Raw genomic sequence first — 14,010 nt, 5'->3', positions numbered from 1 at the left:
CCCTGAGATAAATCTAGAGGTATATCAAATAAGGCTTTTATATCTTCTGAAAGAAATTATTATTTTTACTTTTATAAAAGTCATTCTAAACTTAAATAAACTTTGATATACAGTAGGCTATTTTTATTTGATTGCATAGAATCCCTGCTAATTATTTATAGGTGTATTAAACTAATTATTAGCTACCTAATTCATTAAGTTTTACTTCGCTTCTGTAACTTTAATATACTAAAATTTTATACTAGGTTTTTGGTAATTAAATTTCTTTAATTCAAATGATTTAATTTACTTCCTTCTAATTTACTTTAAACTCATCAAATCTTAAGTACCCTTTCTATAATATATACTGACTTTTTTCTGATCATGTATACTTTCAGATATTAAAAACATAAATTCCTACCTAATAAAAATTTTTATTTATAGACTCGTCTAGCTGCGGAACTGGAACAGTCAAGAAACCCTTTCTTGCTGCCCGTGAATAGAGTAAGAAAAGTTTTCCTTATAAAACAAATCTTAACTACAGTACCTAGCTTACTATATGTGTAATTACAAATTTTATAAAAGTTTTACAGTATTTTAAAATTAAACTTTTCACCTATTATTTTTCTAACAAATTATTTGGTAAAGCTAGTATTGTTTTTAAGTTTTTAAAGTTTTTCATTAAAGTTTTAACTACGTTAAGAAGCATTGCCCTCTGTACTTGCTTAGCTAAACGCATATTAACTTCAATGTATTCAAAAAATGTTGATGACTTATTTAAATCATCAGTTTGCTTATTCTTTCTAATGCAATGTTTACTTTTTTCCTTATTCTTTAAGTTACTAATTTTCTGCATTAATATTAATCGGGTTTGTTGAATAAGCCATAATAAAATTTCTTCCATGAGTCGTAAATCTATATTGGAAGCTCTAACTATAATTTCATCCCTGCCCCTTAAATTAGAGGAGTTATTTCTAACTATAAGTTTATAGTTCTTTAGTTTGCACATCTTAAAGTTTTTTTCACTAAAAATTATTTCCTTATTACAATAAATGAATGTTAATTAATTTTAATTTTGTTTCAGATGGTTCCAAACCCCAATATACATAACTGGTAAAAACTCTGCTTTCGGACTTTTTTTTCGGACTTTCAACTTTTGGACTTAAACTGTGATAAAATTGTGATATACAAATTCAAAATTCTTTAAATTTCAATATACATAACTGGTAAAAAAAACTCTGCTTTCGGACTTTTTTCTTCGGACTTTCAACTTTTGGACTTAATCTGTGATAAAAATTGTGATAAAAATATACAAATTCAAAATTCTCTAAATTTCACCACCAAAAATCTCATAAAATTAGTGAAAAAAAATTTTTTTTATCAAAAGAAATTCTTCATAAATTGTAACTAAACATTTCAGTTTAAAGTTTCTGGCTTAAGTGATAAATATTATTTTTTTTAAACTACCTCAATAATTCAAACATAATAAACTACCTCGTGTCTTTTCGTGATAGTAAGCAAACTAAGATCTCAAAGCTTAAATACTTATTATTCTATTTTCTTATATAATTTGGCATGTATAATAAAGATTTCAAAATTTCAAAATTCCTCCATCAAATTCTTATAAAAACAGTGATAAAATTATAAACTAATTCAATTACTATGTAATTTATGAATAATGTTTTGTTTTAAAGTTTTTGGCCTAAATAATAACTATATTTTTTTTATTAACTACCTCAGAAAATTCAATTTTGATAAGCTACCTTATATATTTTTTACTCAAATTTATACTTTAAGAATTGTACATAGCTTTTTTTTTACTTAAACTAAAGCTTTTAAAAATTGTAAATAATATTCAAACTTAACTTAAGTACAGTGTTGTTTTTAAAAGTGATTCTTCTTAACAAATATTTGACCTCCTCAGTGGTAAAAACTTATTCTTTTTTTTTTTAATTAACGCAAAACTTATAACTAAATGTTTCGGTTCAAGTTTTCGATATAAATTTTAAGTTCCTTTTAAATTTAAAATTCCAATCATACAAAAAATGTTAATTATGTAATAATCTTTTAATATACATTTTGTTTATAGGAAAAGTCTTAGTCTAGATAATTAAAGAATTAAGTTAAGCCTGCTAATTGGATAAATATGTTTATAAAATCTTGCTTCTTGATAAAATTTTCCCGCTATAATTATTCAAAATCTTTTTTCTGTACTTCAATTCTATTTTAATTACCTTTTTATATCCTAATATATCTTAACCTAATCTTAATCTAACAAACTCAATATATAAAGTCTTATTCCAATAAACTTAATTAAACTTTCTTTTGGGAAGGCATTTAAGTTCAAACTAATATTTCTCTTACACTAGAATTTAGTTTTTAAAGTATTGTCCTCTCTCTTCCTTGTAGCATTTGTTAAGATCTTTACAACCTAGGTGTATTCAATCTTAAGTAGGTGTAGATATTCTACTACAGCTAATCAATTTAATGATTATTATATAGTTGATTTTCATTTTCGAGATATGTGAACAATTTTATTTAACTAAAGGTCTTTACATCCTGGTGTATTTAACCTATAGATAAATGTCATTTTTTTTGTTAGGTATTCTTTTTGCCATTTTTAGAGGGAATATACTTGGGTTCCAAAATTGTACTGCTTAAAGAAACACTAGAATTTATACTTTCATTGCCTCAACATATAAGAGTTTAATTAAGATGCTTAAAGGTCCTCTATATATATCTATTTATTTAAAGTTTAAAATTTTACTTTAATAATTACTTAGAAAAAATTCTTTTTATGTTTTCAATTGAAACTCAACAGTTATTATATTTGGAAAGAAAAACTGGCTTTGTTAAATTTAAATGAAATAAACTTTCCTATATTGCTCTTTAATTTGTTTAAGATCATAGGGAATATTACATTAAAATATTTTTCTAATTTTACTTAGGAATCTACAATTTCAAACGTAAATCTAAAATCTTTTAATTAGGAGAAAAATTAAAGGAATTTTTAATAATCTTTCAAAAAATTTCACTATGTAAAATTATGACAAAACTCAAGGCAATAGTTCTACAATTTGTATTACATATATCTAGTTCTAGACTCCTTCCTAAAACATAAGATCCTATCTAATGTAAGCTATATACTCTATCTTATAAAATTTATTGAAAATTTAAATGATATTATAAAATAAAGCCTACCAGAAAATCTCTTCATTCTTTAATCACTTAAAGTTTTATGTTTCACCGACAAAAGTTTGTTGTAGACATAACTGCTTAAATAATTTTTCCGCCTTAAATATTAAAACCAAAATATGATTGAAACAAAGAAAAGTTTTTATTTGTAGTCTCTCTTTAATCGAGCTCGGTCTTTAAAATTCTATTACAATGTTGAAAACACATATGATATTAGTTTTAAAGTTACTCAATATTTTCTGAAAAAAAAACTTTTAATCGAAAATCCGAAAACGCTTAAAACTAGTTAATAATAATAGTTGTTTCCATGTATAGGGATGAGATACATTTTACTTTGAATATTTTAAATGCATTGGAATGAGATACCCTTTACTTTGGATATTTTAAATGCATAATGATGAGATATTTTCACCTTGTTAGATTACCTATTTTGATTCAACTGATTTTTTTTTAATTATATTTTATATTTCCGAATAGATAATTTGCTTTTTAGGTTATCGACTGGAAGAAGAATTCTACTGGAAAGAGAATAACAAATGGTTAAAACATTGTTTTAACTAAAAGTTGTCAACCCCCCCCCCAAAAAAATATTGTAAAATTTACTTTTAAAAACTGATACTTAGAACTACTGTTCAACTATAACATTGCTTAAATTTTAACGTCTACTTCTAGATCTCAAAGGTATTGTTTCCAATCTGTTTATTATAAGTTTTTTAGAGCTATTTCGAGGCTTGTAATGTGCTTTAATTTTTTCATATAATTCCTTGGATCCAACTCCCAAAAACGCTATTGAGGTAAACACAAAAATATTAATGAATATCTGATAATATGAATTTTTGAAGTAGTTACTTATATGTTTAATAATTGTAGCTTGTTCCAGATTACTTCTGGTATTATTAACTTTTAATTCCAATAGATGTCTTTGATCAGATGTTAACGAGGAAGAAATTACTTTAAAATTAGATTGTCTTTCTATTACCACATCTCCTTTGTGAGGTAGATTAAATTCCAATTTCCCATTAAACATAATATGTACCGGGTAATTTGAGCTATTTAAATCCTTTTGAAGCCCTAACACAAATGCTTTACCTATTTTATCATCATGTTTAAAAAGCAAAATTCCTTCGTTTGTTATTTGAAATAATTTTGTGTTGCTAATAAACGGACAATATTGAATAATAAGGTCAAATTTCTTATCATTTATATGTTTCAAACAAAAAGTTATAGCTTCATTTAGTCCTAATTGTTTTTCATCTTCAGTGATAAATTTAGCAATCTTTTGGTTTTCTGTATTGTAGTAATAATAAGCATCCAAAGAAATTCCCGAGTATGGTATTGCAATCAAAGAATTATATTTAATTTTGTTTGATAAAATATTTAATTCTAAATAGAATGTTGGTTTACTATCAACCAGACCTGATCCTATAAAATTGATATTTACTAAGTCAGAGTGTTTATTTTCAGGAGTCAATTTTCTTCTAAGATCATTTGTTACAACCCCTTGGAAACAATATTTGAAAGTTACAATCCAATTTTCCAGAAAACTTATTAAAATTCTTGCAGGAATATAGAGATTATTAAATGTAAGATCTACCCCTCTAATAAAAGTATTATCTTTTCTCATTGCTTCAGTTATGGAAGGTATAGGTTGAAAAGCTTCCTTTAAATATTTTTGATGCATCTTAAAATTATCCAAATGAAAAGATTGTTTATTTTCATCTATTATATAATTTACTTCAAAATCTGAGTTAATTTGTTGGTCTAGAGCTGTCATATGCGAAATTATTATATCAATTTCTTTTGATAATTGGTCATATCTATTTGTAAGTACAAGAAATTTATTCAGACTAATAGCTATATTTGAACCTTTTGCTTCAATTTCAGCATTATCAGTATTTAGTTCAGTTTTTAAATCATTAAAAGATGTTCGGAAGAGTGTGTTTACATCCTTCATATTTTGGTTGTAGTCAAAAATAATCTTTACCACCGATTTAGTTGAGTCTAGGTATTTATCTCGGTTTATTTTTTCATGATAGAAAAAATCTATCACATCTTCTGAACATGAAAATGTTATGAAAATAGCCAAAAATATGATGTTCTTCATGATGAAAAAGAAATTTTTTTTAAAAGCCGAAAATGTTGTTTGCTGTTATATTGTTGCTCGTATAGTAAAAATAATTATATTTAAAGCATGAAGTAATCTAAAGGAAGTTTAAAATAAGAAATTGACACTTGTCATTGTTCATCTCTGGTTTGTGTTTAATAGATATACCACAAATAGAGTGATCAACAAAAATTTTAAATTTTATTTTACTTTAATAGAACTAAATATCTTAAATATCATACAATGTATTTTATTTTCTTACTACACTAATTAAAACCTTTATTATTACTTAAAATTATAAAATTAAAATTTTGGGCAAAAATTTAATTAAAATAGACTTAAAAGTAATGAACCTACTCTATACTTTTTGTTCGTCTGTGTGTAAGTCAAACGTTATTTGTTTTGGTGTTTCTCCAGACTTTTCATGATATTTTTGCTTTTGTTTTATTATTCCTTGTAATTTACTTCTTGTTATAGGCATTGAAGTCTCATCAATATCATCATTTAAAATTTGGTCCTTTATTTCACTATCTGAAATTAAATTTTCAGGTTTAGGTTTGTCAAACTCATTTATTGAATCAATAGTCAATTTATCCAATTTTTCATCATTTTTGAATAATTCAAAATTTAAAGGTGCTGATGAAATTAATTTCTTAATTTCTTCAGTGGTTAGATTTATAGGTTGTTGTTGAGCAATTTCTTTTATTTCTTTAGGTAAATCCTTAAATTCATCAGAAAAAGGTATATACTTTTTGAAATGATTAAATGGCCTAATTATGGTCAATTCATCAACAATTCTAGATATCCAGGCTGAAACTGGATTTACTTTTACAATAACAAAAGGTTGAGGATGATAATATGTTTTAAGAGGTTGTGTAGTACCCAATATTTTACTCATATCCTTTACAAAAATTACATCTCCTACTTGGAATGATCTAGTAACCTTATTTCTATTGGCTTTGTCAAGTCTATTATCTCTTTCCTTTGTTATGAAATGTCTCACGGAATCTAGATTTTTTGTTAAACTTAATTGTTGTGCTTCAAATGTTTTTACACTACGAGAAATTATAGGGTGAAATTTTGGCACTAAAGGATTATCTAGGAAACATTTACTTAAATGAGACTCTGTGCCAAATACTAATTGATTAGGTGTAAAACCGGTTTTTGTTATACGACTGGAATTATGCAATTGAGCTATTATAGATGGTAAAAATGTCCAATTAAAATTAGGTTGATTAGATAATACTTTTTTCATTATTCTTTTAACTAAACCCACATAACTTTCCGCTGCTCCATGTGACATTCCAGAAAAGCTTGATGAATAAATAAACTGACACCCTAAAAGAGCTAAAATTCATATTGTTTTATTAGAACTAAATAAACCGGCATTGTCGCTAAAAACAGCCTTTGGGTGGAAGTGAACCCATATATGGTTAACAAAGAGATATAAAAACTCATTTGCTGTTTTTGTAACAACAGGAAGTAGAATCATATAACCAGATATTACGCATCTTGCCATTAATATGTGATTAAATCCACTTGCTGTTGGTAAACCTTCAATTAAATCCATATGTATGCATTCTAAAACTCCAGCTGTAAGAGGAAAAACTCCTAATTTATTTGATCTATTAGGATGATTTGTTAACATACATGCTACACATATACTTGCATATTTGTAACATAATTTTTGTAAATTTGGATTATAGTAATTAATCAAATTGCTAATCATTTTCTTAGGACCACCATGGTTTACAATGGTATGCACCATAGCTATATATTTATCCAATAAACTATCTGGTACATAAATTCTAGGGATTTTATTTTTAAATTTAATATATAAAATTCCTAACTGTAAAAAATAAAATGTGTTCTTATCTTTATAAGTTTTATCTTTACTGGTTACACAATTGGTATATATTTGTGTATATTGTTTTTGCTGCTCTTCTATTATTTTATCAGTTGTTAATATATCTTCTAAAACTCTTATGGGATTAAATACTGCCCTAGTATTACGCTCGGCTAGATTGTTAGACAATGCTGATCCAAAAACTTTGGGATCTAGTTCATTTATTATTATGTCTTCTATAACTTTTGAATTATTAATTTTCCAAGTGACTTGAAAACTGTTAGATTTTATTTCTTTCCCCTTTTCCTTTCCTTTTGCAATATTTTTATCTCTTTTGTTAATACTTTCTAACTGTCTTTCTGTCAATCTTGTTTTGTCAACTTCAATAAACTGTGGGTTATTTTCAACCCATACACGCCAATCTTTTACAGTCATTGTTGTTTGATTAGGCATGTAATCATTTAAAGAATCCTTTACAATATATGGTAATTTAATGTGAGCAATTTCAGGCTTACTAACTTGAAAAACGCGACTCAAAAAATCCGCTGGATTATTTTCAGATTTTATAAAAACTAAACCTAAATTTGGATAATCATGTTCTATTTTAACTCCCCAATTATTAATTTTAGTATGGCTGTCTTTAACATCTTGATTATACAGATAATAAAGACATTTATTATCACAAGCTAATAATAATTCATCAGAATTAACCATTTTTCTAGTTGCTTGTAATGAACCTAAAATTGCATACAATTCTAGTTGCATAATATTAGTTTTTCTCATTTCTTCAGGAATTACTTTTGAGTGATATAAAATTATTTCAAAAGAACCCTTATGTTTACCTATATTATATTCTGAGTGCTTATTTAAAATTGTAGGCCTAACAATAAGATTCGAATTTTTCTTATACAATAAAAAGAAAAAGGGAGGTTTGTTTTTATCATTATTAAATCTTATAAGTTTTTTACCATTGAATTTATTTGTTGCATTAATAAGAGTTACAGGCCTATGTAGTACATTTGAAAGTGCGCTAAAAATGTGTAATCCTGTATCTATTTTAAGTACACCTTTTTTAATGTCCTCTAAATATAATTTCATACTTAATTTATTACCTTTATGTTCAGTATCCAGAATATGGTTATACATAATATGTTCTCTAATATGTTTTTGTAGGTCAAAACAAATACTCTCAAACTTTGTTACACAATTTTGAAGTTCCAACATAAGTTTTAAACATACGGATAATGAGATCTTAAAGTGTTCTTGATACCCCAAGGTATCATCATCCAAATATTCATACTCAGGTGGATAATTACTCTCAAGATTTATTAAATAATCTTTGATTGTTTGGTTATCTTTTTTAAGAGGAACTGGCTTCACTGGTAATTTTAAATCAAAAATAATTCTATGGGTAGGATCGTCTAAATATATGTAAGATGGAACAAAGTTTTTTGAATATTTTGCTGGTACTATTTGTGCTAAAACACAGGAGTATTGACTATACTTTTCACTTGCAGCATCAGTAAAAAGTATTTTAGGTACACCTGGTAAACATATTTTTGAGAATAAACAACTTTGAGTTAGCTGTTTCTTAAGTTCCTCAAATTTTTCTCTATGTATATTATTTGGATTATATTTTCCCAATTTAGTACTAGTAAGAGGTGTTAGATAATGAATGTTTCTTAAAACTTGAAAATTTAAAGTATTTCTTAACCAATTTACTTCACCCAAGAATGATTTCATGCCTTTGGCACTAGAAGGAAAAGTTTTCTCATTTAGTTTTTCGACCCTTCTTGGATCGACCATTAAATAGTTATTACTTATAAGCCAGCCTAAAAAGGATATTTTAAACTTACAAAGTTGACTCTTAGCTACCTCTAGTTTAGCTCTATGAAATGCTAATCTAGAAACAACCTTTTCTACTAAATCAAAGTGTATTTTAATGGTTTCCTCATAAGTACGCCCAGCTTTTGAAAAAATAATTATATCATCATAGAAAATTTCTACATTAGGTATCCTATCATTAATCACTATTGGTAGTCCTTTTTCATTTAATTGTATTTTACCATTTTTATCTCTACTTGGGATATGATGTATCATTACATCGCAAAATCTAGCGAGAGCATTTGGAGATACAGACATTCCTGTAGCTAAAGTATTGAAAATGTAACTCCCCCACATACAACTAAATAGGGTTAATTTTTTGGATTCTGGAGTCAGCTCTATGCTTTGAAAAGCTGACTTCAAATCTATTGAACTATAACAATGTGCTGAGTGTAACCTATTTAATATCATGTCAAAATTTGAGATTGTTATTGGATCTTGACTTATACATTCATTTAAAAGCTTATATGATACTACTAATCTTGCAGCTGAATCCTTTGAAGACCTTTTTACTAAAAAACATGGTGAACTGAAATTTGGTATATCATCCCCAGTAAGACTTGCTTTCGATATTACTTTTAATTTACATAAATAATCTAAAACATCCCTCAGCATACTAGCATCTGCAGAGGATTCATATATTATCTTTTTATTTTTAGGAAGTACAATATTTTCTTTTAACCTTAAATTAAAATAACCTAAAGTTTTGGATAAATGTCCCCTATCTAAAGAATGACGTGAAACTATTTGTGGATATTTATCTATAAATATATTTTTAACATAAGGCCAAATTTTAGGATCATAATTACTTTCTTTAATGATATCTTTAGGAGTGTCTAAAATAGAAGTTGGAATTCCAATACCTTCTGGCTGAAGATCTTTTTCTTTAATATCATTCCAGTTTGGTTGGAATCCCATTTGTACTGACTGTTCAGAATCATAATAGTTTTTAAGATCATAATTTGGTATTACTTTTTCCTTAATAGGATAGCGCTCATCTGTTAAACTAACATTAGGATCATTTACATTATTGTTTACTGCTGTATAATCAGATAAATCTGGTGAATGATTTGGGAAACTAATATCTACTTTATAACATTTTGACTTTATTTTAGAATCATTAAAAATTAGTGGCTTTTTTATGACAATGTTTTTAATTGAGACCTCTTTATCATCTGGTAATCTACATTCAGACATAATAGATACTTTATCTGTTTTAAGCCTTCTCATAGATCGCTTAATATGTTTAGAATTATCTTTAATGGGATACAACCTATATTGTTTATCAAATAAATCAATTGTTGCTTTAATTACCCCAGAAAAAGTTTTATTACTTAAATTTTCAACTAGAGCATTTACTACATACTGGTACTCTTTATAGTGTATTTTTGTTACAGTTGTAATTATTCTTAACCCATCCATTTCATCATATGGAACTTTATCTTGAGAAACTATTACTTTATCTTCGACTAAATATTTAGATGCTTTTGAAATGACAAAATCAACTTTTACTGTTTGCATACTTGAAATCTTTTCAACTACCCCATAGGCTGTGTTGAGCTCTAGCTCTGTAGCATAAGAACTAGTTATTACTCTATTCCCATATTTATTACGTTGAATTACTTTAATAGTATTTTCAAGACTACTAGGCATTAGTATAAGACCAAATAATGTTTGCATTCTTGAAGCAATAATAAAAGGTGATTCAGATGGAAATTGATCAAATTGATCAACTATCAAAAATTCTATACTAAGTACTGGCCCCCCTTGTAAAAACATGGACATATAAACTGAGCCAATAACATCAATCTTTCTATTTGTTATACCAGATACTTCATAATTACTTTCTTTTATTAATGACAATAGATCCTGTTTATTATGTTCAGAAAAAAGTCTAGAAAAATATGAAAATCTCATAATACAGGTATCAGCTCCTGTATCATACATGCCTGATGCTTGTTTAAATATTGAATCTTTAAATGATAATTTACATGGTATATATATTTTTCGCCCAATATTTACAGAAATATCAACACTTTTCAATTCCCCAGAGGGAGGGTTTTGAAAAGGTTGATTTTTAAATTTAGACATTTTTATTTTAGGCTAAATTACCACTCAATTGCTTATCGAGATGCCTTCTCTCTTCAGCACTAGGATATCTCCATTTACCTTGCATTTTAAGTTGCTTTGCAACTGGCCTATTAAAACACCTGTAAGATGGATGATATAAAGTTTTACCAATCTCTTTTTTACAAACAAGACAAGGTTCGGAAGTGGGAATTGTAAATTTTATAATTCCTTCATCATTTCTCATTTCATAACAAAGTTTGCTGCCAGCATGAGTGTTTTTACCACAAAAATTACATCTTAATCTACCATTTACTTCAGTATGAATTCCATAATCTTTGCGGTTAGTATTATTATCATTATTTCTGCTATTGTTTATTTTAGGGTTATCTTTTAAGGGAATGAAATTGGGATTTTGTTTTCTGTGGTCTCTATAGTTACTATTGTTATTATTATTATACTTTTGCTGATTGCCATTATACCTATTACTTGTAGGGTTTGTATTGTTATAAGACTGAGATTTAAAATTATGATCATTCCTTCTCCCTAAAAAATTCTGCTTATGATTGATCTCTGATATTTTTGCGCGCATATTATTTCTTACAGAAAATTTAGGAACAGGGATATCACTTGTTTTTAAATTCTCACTCCTACTATATCTTTTCCTATTATCATCCCTTCTATAATTTAAATCAATAGCACCTACATACTTTCTAAGTGCTTGTACTACTTCAGCAAAAGTTGGGAATCTACCTAACTCTGTAATTAAATCTGCTCTAATCTTTAACCCATCATTGATTGATCCATAAGGTAAATTTTTTAATAAATATCCAATAGCAGTTAAATTATAAATTTGAGTCCTAGCAGGCTCTCCATGTTCCAAACAAGCTCTTTGACATAGAGCCATAATTTTACTAACAACTTTATTAAATGTAGGATCCTTAGGCAAAACAAAATTCTCAAGTTCTAATTGGGCATGCTCAGGCCTTAATCTTGTATCATATTTAGTTAATAACGCGTTATAAATTTCAGAAAGAGATATATTTCCATCTACCATTGTAGCTACACTATCATATACTTCTCCTGTTGTGCATCTTAGGAGTGTTTCTTTAAATGTATGCTCAGATAATTTACATTGAGCTTGTGCCGCATTCATATTTCTTAAAAATTCTACAACGGAAGGAGTGCCAAAACCGCTAAATTTATGTCTAGTAGGAAAAGTGTGATTGATTAGACCTATCATTTCATCAGAAATAACTGAAATAGAATTGCAATCAAAACTTGGGGGGAAAATTGTTTCAGCATGATTGATATAGTTACTAAAAGTTTTTTCTCTAACATGTTTCTGTAAGGCCTCATTAACACGTTGTTCTACTAAGTCTTCAATCTTACCCACTCTCCTATTGACATTATCATTAATACTAGTTTCTAAGTCCTTTAAATGTTCATTAAAATCATTAACAGTTTCATCTACTGATTTACCTTTAGGTAGATTTGTTTTCTTATTCAAATCATTTATTTGAGCAGTTAATTCAAGCAATATACGGCCTAAGTTATTATCAATAGTATTATTAAACTTGATATCTTGCTTTAGTATCTCAACAGTATCATTCATATCATTGACTAAGTCTATGTCTTCTGCATTTCTAGACATAACTCTTTCAGTAATATTAAACTCAGGGCTAGTTTCATCTTCTACTAAATCCTGAGAAGAGATTGGTAAACTTTCTAAGTCCCCTTGTCCATCGGACTTAATAAGACTTGACATATTTCTCAAATAGTCAATATCTTTTTCCCTACTTTTACTACGTTTTCTTAGTGATTTCATTTTGAATAAGTATAAAAAGATCCTTAATAGATGTTAAGATATGACTGACTAAAACCACTATTGGTTTAAAAATTGTAGGGTCAAAAATTAATAAAGTAATAAAAAATATAGATGTTAATGAAATTATTAAACTTGAGATACAAAAATAAAAATTAATTTTGCTGGCTAAAATTTCTTTTTAATTAAACTTGAGATACTAAATTTTTAAACTTGAGATTTTAAAATTTGAGATACAATTATAGAAGTTAGTCTAACTGATATAAAACTTCTTATTAAAGCTTATTAAAGAAGCTAGTCTAGTTGATATAAAACTTCTTAAAGGATTCCTCCCAATTTTTCTTTGGTACAATAATGCAAAAAGAAACCTTTACTCAAAACTTGCTGCAGACTTATTATACAAATGTAAAATTACTCTAACTGATATCAGAACTTATTTTAAGATTCCTCCCAAAAAATTTTTTTTGGTACAATAATGCAAAAAGAATCTATCTCTAAACTTGCGGACTTAAAAATGGAAATATATAAAATTTTTATAATTGATATAAAACTTATTAGAAGATTCTTCCCAAAAATTTCTTTTGGTACAGTAATGCAAAAAGAATCTATCTACACTCCTTTTTATTTATCTTACCACCTGTCTGGTACTTATGATGAAGCAAAGAATATATCTCTTGTAGAAGTGAATCAAGCAATAATTTTTCAGATATATTCTTACCAATTTCTAAAAAAATAAAAGTTAATGCAGAGACTTCACTCTAATTTAATTTGTATGTTCTTACAAATTAACTTATTCACTATTGAAAAAATTATATATGTAAAAATTTTCACTTCACTTTTTAGTTATATTACTTTGCACTTGCACTTATAACCTTCTGAATCTCTGTATAATGTAAAACCTGTTCAGCTTTAGTTTTTTTTTGATGTAAAAACAAACTAATATGCACCCCCCTCTACACCAAAAAAAAATATTGAACAACCCGATGTTGCACCAAATGATATGTTTTCTCCCAATTCTAATAAAACGTGCCAAGTTTCAGAACAAGAAGAGAATACCAACCAAGTTGAAGCCAATCTCCAACTCATATGACAAAGCATAAACTTAGCTAC

The 14,010-nt window shown here is 27.0% G+C and overlaps 1 protein-coding gene across 2 annotated transcripts in view; it reads right to left on the bottom strand.

The window, feature by feature from the left end:
- The window catches only part of LOC145314271 (poly(U)-binding-splicing factor PUF60-like), a 141,876-nt gene extending 128,285 nt beyond the window's left edge, over positions 1 to 13,591 (bottom strand). For both annotated transcript variants that reach the window (XM_080154118.1, XM_080154119.1), the window contains exon 1: positions 13,574 to 13,591. The gene's annotated coding sequence lies outside the window, so the exon portion shown is untranslated. The remainder of the gene's footprint in view (positions 1 to 13,573) is intronic.
- Between the last annotated feature and the right edge of the window lie 419 nt (positions 13,592 to 14,010).

Source organism: Acartia tonsa, chromosome 3 (genome assembly GCF_053477335.1).
Source record: "Acartia tonsa isolate MP-2025a chromosome 3, ASM5347733v1, whole genome shotgun sequence".
NCBI lineage: Eukaryota > Metazoa > Arthropoda > Copepoda > Calanoida > Acartiidae > Acartia > Acartia tonsa.
This window is presented reverse-complemented; position numbering and strand designations above follow the sequence as displayed.